This window comes from Nelumbo nucifera, chromosome 8 (genome assembly GCF_055504915.1).
Source record: "Nelumbo nucifera cultivar China Antique chromosome 8, China Antique-T2T, whole genome shotgun sequence".
In the NCBI taxonomy this organism is placed as follows: domain Eukaryota; kingdom Viridiplantae; phylum Streptophyta; class Magnoliopsida; order Proteales; family Nelumbonaceae; genus Nelumbo; species Nelumbo nucifera.
Genome location: NC_142656.1, coordinates 16,010,766 through 16,023,651, shown reverse-complemented (window position 1 = coordinate 16,023,651; position 12,886 = coordinate 16,010,766). Strand labels below are relative to the sequence as shown.

The window sequence follows — 12,886 nt, the reverse complement described above, 5'->3', positions numbered from 1 at the left end:
CCAACAGCACCATGTAAAAAATATCTTGGTGATTAAGTGAGGCGCCCCTCCTTGAGCACCTTATTACCTACTGTCACTCTATATTTTAAGCTACCTTGGTATTACCCAATTGTCATAGTAAGGTAGTTTATCCTAGAGGTAGTCACTATTTTATGCACTCGCTGTGTGATTTGGTTTACCCTTTGACTTATAGCATGTATGGGCTTTTCTAGAGGCCACTAGAAAGTGTTATGGTTATGTGAACTTATTGCTCCACATGTTAGGTTACCTTCATATTTCCTGATATTCCTAGTAAGGTAGTGGATCCTAGAGGTAGTCTCCATTTTATCATATATAGCAGGTAGTTAATGAATCACTTAGGGTAACAACAACAAGCATGCACTCATAGGATAACTTCGTTTCATTTGATTAATAGAATGTCTATGCTTTATTGGAGGGTTGCAAAAAAGTGTTGTGACCATGTGGACTAATCAAAACCAAATCCCCTAGGCATGCACTCACAAGGTGATTTGGTTTAAAATTTAATTATTAACATGTTCATGACTTAACGGAGGGTCATAGAAAAGTGTTTTAACCATATGAACTCATTGAAATCAAATTACACAGGCATGCACTCACTAGGTGATTTGGTTTTTCTGTTGATTGATAGCATGTTAGTGTCTTACTGGAAGGCCACAAGAAAGTATTGTGACCATTGTATTGTGACCATGTGAATACATCACAACATATGTTAGGCTACCTTACCATTTCTTGATTGTCATAGTAAGGTAGTAGACCTTACACGTAGTCTCTATTTTTTTCATATATTAGTGGGTTATTTTTGTATTATTTGGTGTAGGAAAAAGGCATGCACTGATTGGGTGATTTGATTTTTCATTTGATTGTTAGCATGTCTGTGTTTTATTGTAGAATTGCAAGAAAGTGTTGTTACCATGTGAACTCATTGAAACCAAATCACCTAGGCATGCACTCACTAGGTGATTTGGTTTCAATGAGTTCACATGCACTCACTAGGTGATTGGCTTTTCATTTGATTGATAGCATGCTTGTATTTCATTAGAGGATCACATAAAAGTGTTGTGGTCGTGTGAACTCATCGTCCAACATGTTAGGCAACCTTGGTATTTCTAAATTGTCATGGTAAGGTAGTAGACTCAAGAGAAAATCTTATTTTTTCATATGGTAGTGAGTTGTTAGTGTGTAATTTGGGTTAGCAATAGCAAAATGCACTCATTGGATAATTTGATTAATAACATGTCTATGTTTTATTAGAGGGTCGCAAGTGTTGTGACCATGTGAATATTGAAACCAAATTACCCAGGCAAGCACTTACTAGGTGATGTGGTTTTTCATTTGGTTGAGATAGCATTTCATGTTTTATTGGAGGATCAAAAGAAAGTGTTGTGACCATTCAAGTTCATTGCTCCACATATTAAACTATCTTTCTATTTCTTTATTGTCTAAGGGAGCAGACCCTAGAGACATGCCTTTCAAGGCATCGATGTGAGGCTAGGCGACAAGGGGTGCCTTATTGCCTGGTCACCCAAGCAATGACCTTTTTTTAATAAAAACCATAAATCCTAGAACAATTCCCTAGGTTCCATAGCAAGTAGCAACCATCTCTCACTATTAATTGTTTATAATCTTCCCGAAAAATGTATAACCTTCATTTAAACATAGAAAATCAACATATTCATGAAAAAATGGAAGAAATGAATTTTCTAAAAATAGAGGGGTTGAGCCTTTATTGTTGTCCTAGGAGAGGAAGAAAAGAAAAGAAAGGATGAAAAAGGAAGAAGAAGAAAATAAACAATGTGTATTGATTGAACAAAATTTTGAATTCTTCCATGTTTATCAATTCAGGCTTTGAAGTCTTTGAGGGTTCAAGACATTATACATGTTGATTGAACCCTAACAAATAAGAAAAGAACAATAAAAAAGAAACTAGTATTTTAACTCCAATTAAATAACTTTTGAAAAATGATAACTTTTATTGCAAAGAAAAGGGAAAGGATGTATAAAGGCTTTAGCAAGGTTGTCTACACATTATTAAGCTCTTAGAAAGGTCTTTTGAGATATGACACTTTCTTAAATGAAATGAAATAGATTTCAGCAAGAGTTATTAGTAGTATCAACACGAGCAAGGTTCAAAATTTTGTCACATATCAGCGCGTATCATATTGGTGGCTCACTGATACACGAAATACAAGTATTTTGGGATTTTCACCTATTTTAGGAGGTATACAGGCCTAAAACCTACCCCTGACCTATTTTTGAAAAGAATACTAAAAAAAGGGTGAGTGCATGGTTCAAAGTACTGATGCACCACTTGCACTATATTAGGGTGTATCGATACTTTGAACCTTGAGCACACTTCAAGCTGAATAAGTTAATTTAATAATATTTTTTTAATATTATAAACTCAAAAAGTTACGAATATAAAAGTATCTAAAAGCACTATAAAAAAAATATCTTATCAACTAGGCAAGGCGACCCTCCATGAGCACCTTATTGCCTAGGCATTGCCTTGACAACTATGACTAGAGGTAGTCTCTTCTTTCATATGGTAGCGGGTTTTTCTTACATCATCTGGGGTAACAATAACAAACATGCACTTGGTGGGTGTTTTTTTTTTCATTTAATTGGTAGCATGTTCATGTTTGATTAGTGAATCACAAGAAAGTATTGTGACGATGTGAAATCATCACTCTACATGTTAAGCCACCTCAGTATTATCTGATTGTCATAGGTAGCATATCCTTGAGGTTGTCTCTATTTTTTCATACGACAATGGGTTGTTTTGTATCATTCTTTTGATAAATAATTGAAAAAGATTCATTAAGTAAATTAAATAAGTACAAAGAGAAGGAAGTGATAAACTCTCTTAACTCTCCCCAAGCAATTTCAAACAGTTACAACATAGTCCAAAATAGTTGACTTCTTCCCACCCCTTGTTTAGTAAATGCATTGGCAAAGCAGTTAGCATCTCTTTTCACCCAAATCAGATTCACTTCCATTCACTTGGTGCATCATTTGGTGTAACAATAGTAGACATGACTTCACTAGTTATTTGGTTTTTCATTTGATTGATAATAGCATGTCTATTTTTTATTGGATGGTTGCAAGAAATTGTTGTAACCATGTGAACTCATCAAACAAGATCACCTAGACATGCATTCACTAGGTGATTTGGTTTATCTTCAATTTCTAGCATGTCCATGTTTTTTGAAGGCCATAAGAAATTATTATGATTATGTGCACCCATTACTTCACATATTAGGCTACCTTCGCATTTTCTTGATATTCTTAGTAAAACAATGGACCCTAGAAATAATCTCTATTTTTCATACGATAGCGGTTAGTTCATGTATCACTTGGTGGAGCAACAACAAGCATGCACTCATTGGGTGATTTGGTATTTCATTTGATTGATAGAATCTTTGTGTTTTATTTGAAGGTAAAAAGAAGGTGTTGTGACCATGCAAACTAATTGAAACAAAATCACCCAGCCATGCACTCACAAGGTGATTTTGTTTTAAATTTGATTATTAGCATGTTTGCGATTATTGGAGGGTCACAAGAAAGTGTTGTGTACACATGAACTTATCATAATCAAATCACCCAAGCATACACTCACTAGGTGATTTGGTTTTTCTTTTCATTGATAGTAGGTTAGTGTTTTATTGGAGTCACAAGAAAGAACTATGACCATGTGAATACATCACAACACATATTAGGTTACCTTAGCAGTTCTTGGTTGTCATAGTAAGGTAGTAGACCTTAGAGGTAGTCTCTATTTTTCCATATGCTAGCAAGTTGTTTTTGTATCATTTGGGGTAGTAAAAAGGCATACAATCACTAGTTTAATAATGTTTATTTTATTATTAAAATATCAAAAAGGTTAGAATATAAAAATATCCAACCACCATGTAAAATATATATTGGTGCTTAAGCAAGACGACCCTCCATGAGCACCTTATAGCCTAGGTGTCGCCTTGAAAACTATGACCCAAACAAATGGTGATGGTGCTTCCTTTTGGGTCAAAGATATTTGGAAAGGACTAGTACCTCCTAAGATTAAGGCTTTTTGTTGGGAAGTGGTCTTAAGGAAAAGTAATGCTTGTGAGTTGTGACATGCTCTAGAAGAGGAGACCAAATAAATGTCTCACCCCACATCTGCATTCTGTATAAAGTTAACGGTTAGTCAATCTCCTGCCCTTTTGTGAACAATATTTGGGTGTGGTTTTGCTCTCTCTTTAGTGGCAGGTGGGATCCCCCCCCCCTCAAGAAGTGATAGGCCTATTTGACCCCAGCTTCCTCAGACAGACTAAAAAAAGGGTAATGTCGAGTACTACTAGAGCAGCTCTAATATGGACCCTTTTGGAGAAAAGAAAGGTTAGAATTTTCAATGAAGCCAATAGAACAATGTGAACAATCATAGAAAGCATCACAATAAAATTGGTGCATTGGGTAAAAACATTAGAGATGTTCAAAGACTTCACAGCGGATGATTTGAAAGAGCTTGGGGAGTGGTAGCTAGCTGCTTTTTTTATCAGAGTAGTTAGGTGCAGCTTCATCAACCAGTCACCAATTCCAGGAAGAATGGAAACCTCCTACTAACAGTAGGGTAAAGCTGAACTTTGATGGGAGCTCAAAGGGAAACCCAGGTCCTTCTGGGATTGGAGGGGCAATGAGGGATAGAAATGGATTGATTTTGGCTTTCTTCTTGGTCTTTTAGGGATTGGGGACTCCCTAAATGCAGAAATTATGGCTCTGCTGTTCATCTTGAGGCACATAAAACAACTAAACATCAGAGTGGAGATTGAAGGGAATCCAGAGATAGTAATATCTTGGTTACAGGGCAGTAATCAAGGAGTAAGAACACATAGACAAGCCATAAGGGAGACAAAATGCACAGCCAGGGAGATTGCTGCTACTTTCTTTAGGGTGAAATGGTCTGCAAATAGCTTGACAGATTACTTTACCAAGTGAGGGGTGTCAAACATATGTTCTGGGCTATATTGTAATTTCATGGAGGGTTCCAGGTTATTATGACCTGGATTGTAATCTGGTTTATACTCTCGTTTGCTTTTAAAAGTTAATGAAACTTTGTTAATGATCAAAAAAGAATAAAAAAAAAACAAGTTTTCAATAATTTTGAACAATTCAAAATTGTTTGCTGATGATACAATCTTGTTCTATGAGGGGGAGGATGTGAGATGGGCCGGAAATATGAAGTTGGTGGTTCAAGTGTTTGAGAAGATGTCTAACATGAAGGTGAATTTTGATAAGAGTTGTGGTAGAGATTGATATGGAGGAGAGAGCGATAATGGAGAGGGTGGAAGACTTGGTATGTGTGATGTCTCAATGGCCTATCAGTTATTTGGGGTTGCCTTTAGGGGATAATTCAAGAAAGGACAGATTTCGGAGCCCTGTATATGATAGGTTCACTAAGAAGTTAGCCTCTTGGAAAAAGAATTACTTATCTTTGGGTGGCGGGATTACATTGATTAAGTCTACACTGGCTAGTTTGCCAGTGTATTACCTTTCAGTTTTTAGGGTCCCAGTTAAGATAAGTAGGGCCTTGGAAAAGTTAATGAGGGATTTCTTGTGGGAAACAGGGGAGGAGAGGAAGGACCACAGGGTGAATTGGGAGATAGTCTCTGAAAGTAAGGCTGATGGGGGTCTAGGATTAGGTAACACTCGGAAGAAAAAATGAAGCTTTACTAGGAAAGTGGTTGTGGAGGTTCGGATGTTGGAGGCATAAGTTGTAGACTAAGGTAATCTTGAGCATTCATAGTCAGACTGATGATGGCTGGAACATTGGGACAGTAGCAAGATTTACTGGAGCCTCCCCTTGGAAATCTATTCATGCCATTCTTCTATCCTTTCTGCAACACATCAGGTATGACCTCTGTTCTAGGAATCAAATAAAGTTCTAGGAGCATATTTGGGTGGGTGATGTACCTCTAAAGAATCAATTTCTGTCCTTATTCTCCCTCTCCTGGTACAAATGTAAGGTTGTGTCTAATTTTCTAGTCCCTTCTGAGTCAAACTTTGGTTTTGATTGGGATCTGGTTTTTGGAGAGGAGTAAGGGATTCAGAAATTGAGATTGTTATGAACCTGATCCAGTTATTGAATGGGGCAGTGTTGGATACCTCTGAGGGGATAAGAGATTTTCGACTCTTACCCCCTCAGGAACCTTCTCTTGTGCTTCATTTTTTAAGTTCCTCTTGCCTTTAACCAGTAATTCTGCACAAGTCCAGTAAAGGAGGTTTCGAGTGAGCCAATCCCTCTAAGGGTTGGAGCCTTTTGTTGGGAAGCCTTTTTGGAAAGATGTAACACCTGTGACTTACTTCAAAGAAAAAGGCCTTCTTGGTGCCTGTCTCCTAATTGGTGCATTTTGTTCAAGGGTAATGGTGAAAGCTCCTACCACTCATTAATTTCTTGCCCCTTTGCTTCTGATATTTTGGTCTAGTTCCTTGCTCTATTTGGTTGCAGGTGGTCCCCTCCGTTGAATATTCAAGGGTTATTTAATCCTTCTTTCCTTAGATGGCCTAAGAAAAGAGGACAGATCATGTAGAGGTGTGTGAGGGCTGCTACATGCTAGAGTTTATGGGAGGAAAGGAATTCCATGATGTTCTCTGAAAAAGAAAGAAATAAAGAAGGTCTTATTGAAGTAATAATGGTTAGGGTGGTGCAATGGTTAAAACCTTTGGACATGTTTGATGAGATCTCTTTGGGGATGTTGCTGAATAGCTGGGAGGAGGTGGCAAACTCTGCTCCTACTTGTTCTGTTGTGTGTCCTGTGTGGTCTCCACCAGACCTTTGGTTTTTAAAGTTAAATTTTGGTGGGAGCAGCGAGGGCAATCCGGGTCCTTCAGGGGTGGGAGGGGGGGGGGGGGTCAGAGATGAGAATGGGAAGGTGATTGCTTCAGGTCCCATTGGGGAGGGGCACTCTCTTAGAGCTGAGGTTCATGCTGTATTGGAGGGTATAAGGAAGGCAAAGGAGCTGAATATACAAAACCTTGTTGTTGAAGGTGATTCAAAACTAGTTGACTGTGGAAATTTGGTAATGAGGAGGGAAATTAAATGGCTAACTAGGGAGCTGGAAATCCAGTTTCAGTGGGTGAAGAGAACAGCAAATGCATTTGCAGACACTTCAGCAAAGCAAGGGGTGGGAAGGGATCAAATATTTTGGGCTGTATTGAAACTTTTATTTTGTTCTCTGGTGGAGAGTTACGTATTTTTACCTCTCTCTGCAGTGCTGTAATTATTTCTCCAATTAATTAATGCAAATTTGTTATTGATCAAAAAAAAAGAACCAGCAAGTCATATCAGTTGAACCATTACCTGGTCAAGTTTCCAGGTCCATTTGGCCCATGAACTGCTTACTTGCAAAAAGCTTTGACTCAGTCAATAACTTGGTGACCCAGCCAGTTGAACCACTGAATCATTTGATCTGGTCATCTGTTAACAAGATTAAATCTCTTTTCCTTTTTTTTATTTTGTATCCATTTCCATCATTAATAACAATAATACTCATTCATCACACCTATTTTCTGCTAAATTTCTTTATTTTTCTGCGTTTTATCTATTTTAATTTTTATTATCATATTTACGACATCACCAGATGGTTGAACCGCTGGCATGCCACCGAGAGGGTAAAGCGGTTCCATTTCTGGGTCTTTATAAGAATTGATTATTCTTGCTTATCTTGGTCTTATTGGAGGAGAACGGAACTCATTTCTTTGCCTTGGGCCCTTAAGTTTCAATTTCCATGGAATTTGATTCATTGCTTATTGAGGGACACAACTTATGTCATCATCAGCTAACTAACTGATCTACTGATCCATGAAGGCTGAGCCATCTATCAGAGGGGCAAGATCTTTGGTGAGTAGAGTGAAACACTCATTCTGTTGGAACCCAATATATATAATATACATATATGCATGTGCTTTGTATAAACATGAGCTACCATTACCTTTCTGGAAAGGGAAAAGTCATAAACTTTGAAAGCTACCATATTGGTATTCTAAAGCTATTTACCTAATTTCGAACAGATCTTTTAGGACCTTACCAAAGAACTACCACTCAAATACGTTTTTCTTTGGTACTTTTGTATCTATCTTTTTATTTCATTTTTAAGCCATATACCATCCACCAAGTTAAGAAGTGCCAACGGTTGAACCTTTACTGCATTGAGTTTTCTCAAGAACAGTCTCAAGGGTCCTAAAGGTGCATTTGTATTGATGTAGTATATCCAAGAAGTTCACTAATTAATGTTGGTTAAGATTGACTTCTGAATAAAACAGGAGCAGCCCAGTGCACAAGGCTCCACCAATGCGGTGTGTGGGGAGGAACAGATGTACACAGCCTTAACCCTGCATATAGAGAGGCTGTTTCCAAAATCTGAACCCTGGTCACCCAGGTCGCAATGGAGCAACCCAACCATTGCACCAAGGCCCACCCTTGAAGACTGACTTCTGAATATAAATAAATTTAAAATATGGGAAATGACACTTTCATATTATGATACCCACTTATAGAAATGACACAAACACGGATATGGAAAATGAGAACATGACTGTTTTTCGAAGGAAAAAGGAAAAAACACTTTGGATACAAGTGTAATTTCAACCTTTTAAATAGTCTCCTCTACACAACACCTTATTGTAGTATTTCATTATGAGAATTATCAACTATTATGTGCACAGACATTAGATTCATGCTAGATTGAATCACCCAAAGTTTGAGGGTATAGAGAGAGCCACCTTTGGCAACAATTTAAGGGTTAGCTTGTATAAAGTAATGCAGGACTTATTGCTAGTTGATTTTGAATAGCCAAGGGACACTGTCTTTTTTTGTGGTGATGTTTAACTTTTACTTTACCATAAAAAAAGGAATTAAGATATGCAACCTCTTCATCATAACTGTCAAGCTTTAACTGCTTTTTTTCTGATGGATTATCAAGCTTTAGCTGTTCCCCTTCTTAAGAATAGAACTATGATACTATCTTTTTGTTTCAAGAAAAAGCATAGTGTGCCATGTATCAACCATGTTCTATGTAATCATTCAGATTCCTTAATAGGGCTAAAAAACTTCACCAAATATCCAGAATAAGCCTTTCTTTATGGGCATTCTCAAAGACAACATTGAAAATTTTGAAATTTGTTAATTCAGGAAAACTGCAAGAAAAGGAAAGGTACAAAGCTGATATTGACTGAAGCAGGGAATGCATGGACAATCCAGATCAATGTTTTAAAAGCGCAAGGCGCAAAAAAGGTGCAAGGTGCAAGGCAAGGCACGCGACTTTGTAAGAAAGGCACAAAACTACAAAGAAAAAAAGTCAGAAAATTCAAAAAAAATTTAAAAAAAAATGCAAAAATTATTAAACATAAGGTAAATAAAAAAATATAAACATAAATTTTAAAATAAATGTTTTAAAAAACCAATTACCTAAAATTAAAATACATAAACATCACATGCAAAGCGTATTCAAATGAAAATTTAAAAATAAATGCAAACATATAAAGCATTTTCAAGCATGTAAAACCCACAATCTCTTTTTTTCCTTAATTGCATTGCTTCAAGTATCTAATGTGATGTAAAACATATTGCATTCTTGATTCTATGAGTCGCCGTTGTACCACCCAAAATGCACCTCGCCTGTGCGCCTAGACGCGCCTTTTAAATCACTGATCCAGATGGTATGAATTGAACACAGGATTCCCCCAAGTTGAAATACTGAAATAGGTGGGATTCTCTGGTGATTGAGATAACAGATCCGGTTAGGAACCTCTCTCCCTAAAATAATGCCATACCCAGAATGCCCTATATGTTTGACTTGACAGTGACTACTTTTCTATGTTCTGTGTTCATTTTGAATGATGGTTTATAGAAAATAATTTGTATACAGTGTGTCGTGCTTCTCTTACAATTGCCTCAAGTATAATGAGCATTTCTGACAACTCTGTAATTTCTGTACATATTTATGACTTACACAATCTCTTTTTTGAAAGGCATGACTTGCACAATATCTCAATTTAAGAGATTTTAACACTACTGCCTGGACTCTCCTAAATTGAAAATGTGTTCATGGCAGACATGTGTCAGATTCTGACTTTACATATATTCTTGAGGGACACTTCTGCACATCCAAATCCATATTCTCAAACTTTCTCATCGGGTTCTGACTTTAAAAAAATGAGTATCTAGCATGCATAATTAATTCCATATTTTTCGAGTGTAACTAAGTGAAAAAGAAACATTTACCTTTGCTTATGCCCATAGTATGGTTTATTAATGTTAGAATTAACAGTGTATCTTTAATAGCTCCAAATCCATGTTCTTTCTCTGCTTGCCGAGTCAATTCAAGACACGTGCTGGATTAAGACTATCTTATTTGTGTTCATCTAAAACTGGATTTCAAATTCTAAAACTTTGTCTTCTTTGAAATGAACTATACAGACAACAATACTTATAAAATGAACTATAAATTGGTTGCTCACATGTTTTTGAGATTTTTTATGCCAATCCAGACCTATGATCTACAAATAGGGCTGTCAATGAGTCGCGTCTGATTTGGGACAGGGTGTACCAGTCCTGTCCCAATTATTAATCGGGATAACCGGGTCTGGCCCAGCTATACTGACATCTATAATTATCAATGTTAATAATAACTTAAAACTTCATTTTGATTATATGTTAATAAATCAAGTGTTTTTAACCAAAAGTATTTTATATATTGTCTACCAAATTTACCTTTCTAGACATAAAATAAAATAAAAATTACAAGAAAAACCAGGAAACCTTTATATATTATTAATTCTAATCAGTTCGGAACAGCAAGAACTAGTTTTGACCCAATTACTAATTGGTACAAAATCACAGAACCAGAACCAATAGAATCAGCTCAGTCAGTTCAGTTTGGTTGGATAGAAATGACCCATTGACAGCCCTAGCTGTCAACAGAGTCTGAAAGTCTGAGACCTAATCATGATCCAATAATTTCAAATTTAGAGTATCCAATTGCATGAATGGATAAGATTCAGATTTCAAAAATTGCATCTATTTAATAATGGGAATGGATGCGGATCTAAGCCTATTTGATCCAAGTCCAAGTAAATTTATATAATATTTATTCATATATAAATGTGTTTTATTATATAAAGTTTGTAATTAATGTTTTATATTTATATAAATTTATTCTATAGGTATAAGTCAAAGACTGGTTTTTTTCTTAGTTTTGATTTAAAGATTGTGATTTGTGAAACATACTTGATCCAATCCAAGATACCCTAGGCCTGATAGAATTTTGCATTGAACACGGGTTGCAGTTTATTTTTTTATTTTTTTAAAATGGTTGCAGCTTTAATAATCAGATCAGACTTGGATGTGGCTGGATTCAATCTGAATCCAACATCATTACCTTACAACCCTATCTAGAAGAAATTTTTTTATCAATTATCTAAAAGAGATAATACTCAGGGCACTGGTTTCTATTTTCATCACTTTGTGCATTATTTTCCATAGCTTTGTGCTGTAACTTATAAATCCTTGGGGAAAGAGGATTTGCACATCATTTGGACTATAAGAGGATTTCCAGGCAATATTGTTTGTTCATTAGAACTTAGGTTTTGTTTCAATAGTAATAAACTAACTTATGATTTCTAAAAAAACTCCACTTAAATTTCCAAAGATGAACTCAACTCTAAATTCAGAACCTAAACTAAAAGATTATTTTGACAACATGTCAGTCAACAGTTTTGCCTGTGTATATGAGTATCACATAACCTCCCCCATATAATATAATATATACACATTCATAGAAATTGATAATATGATGCATTATATCATATGGTTTCAAAAAAATGTATTAAATCATCTTATATAGAAATTATATATTCTGAAATACGATTATATGATTATAATAATATTATATAAAATATGATTTAAATTGTTCTGTATATTTTTATATAATGTTTATTATGTTATACTATATAGCATATATAAATAAATAATACATCACATCTTATTATTATATTTTGATAAAACAATTACGTATTATATTCCATATCATATAAAACGTTATAGAATGTTTATAATTGTGTAAAAGATATAACTATAATATATATTACATATTCAGAGGGGTAAAACTGTAAGATAGCTATTTTTAAAAGTACCAGCATGCAGAATACCAAACAGTTTAACTACATTCAAGGGTCCATAAAGTAGAAAAGATATATGAATGTTTAGATTTCAGAATTATTGTGAAAACTTCTTTTTCTGCTTTTCACAGATCAGAGTTCAGGTTTACCATACACAACCTTATATACCCAAATTTTTCAAAAACAAGGAAAAATGTGTACATCCCGGTAAATGAGATCAACTCCTGTCATAGTCAATGAACTCAAAATTGAAACTGGTTCTAGCTGTATAATTTTGTAGTTAGATTATAGTGGAACTGAAAAACATTACTATTTCTAGTCCTACTTGTGTGTCATTGGAGTTTCTATGCCACCTTCCAGGGAAGAATAAGGATACTTTTGGAGCTTGAATGAGAATTTTATGGAGTGGGAAACCTTTTCCCATATATTGGAATACATGGAGAGAGAAAAAAGGAAACATGATAATTTTTAAGTGCATTCCTATTGTTTGAACATGGGATATACTCATTTTCTGTGAGGCTGATCCTGGGATGGAATTGAGCCAGTCTTGGGATAGTGGATTCTAATGTATTGGTTTACAAACTTTTGTATAAAGGGATAAGCCTCACCGTACAATCTTGTACTATATGAAACATAATAACAAATAGGTGAAATAAAATTGCAGCTTACATTCAAAATTTGTTTGAGAGGCCTTATTTTGATTAGCAAAAGTTTG

At 35.5% G+C, this 12,886-nt stretch overlaps 1 protein-coding gene across 5 annotated transcripts in view; it reads right to left on the bottom strand.

Moving 5' to 3' along the window:
* The window catches only part of LOC104592507 (uncharacterized), a 71,007-nt gene that overhangs the window by 37,615 nt on the left and 20,506 nt on the right, over positions 1-12,886 (bottom strand). The window lies entirely within an intron of this gene.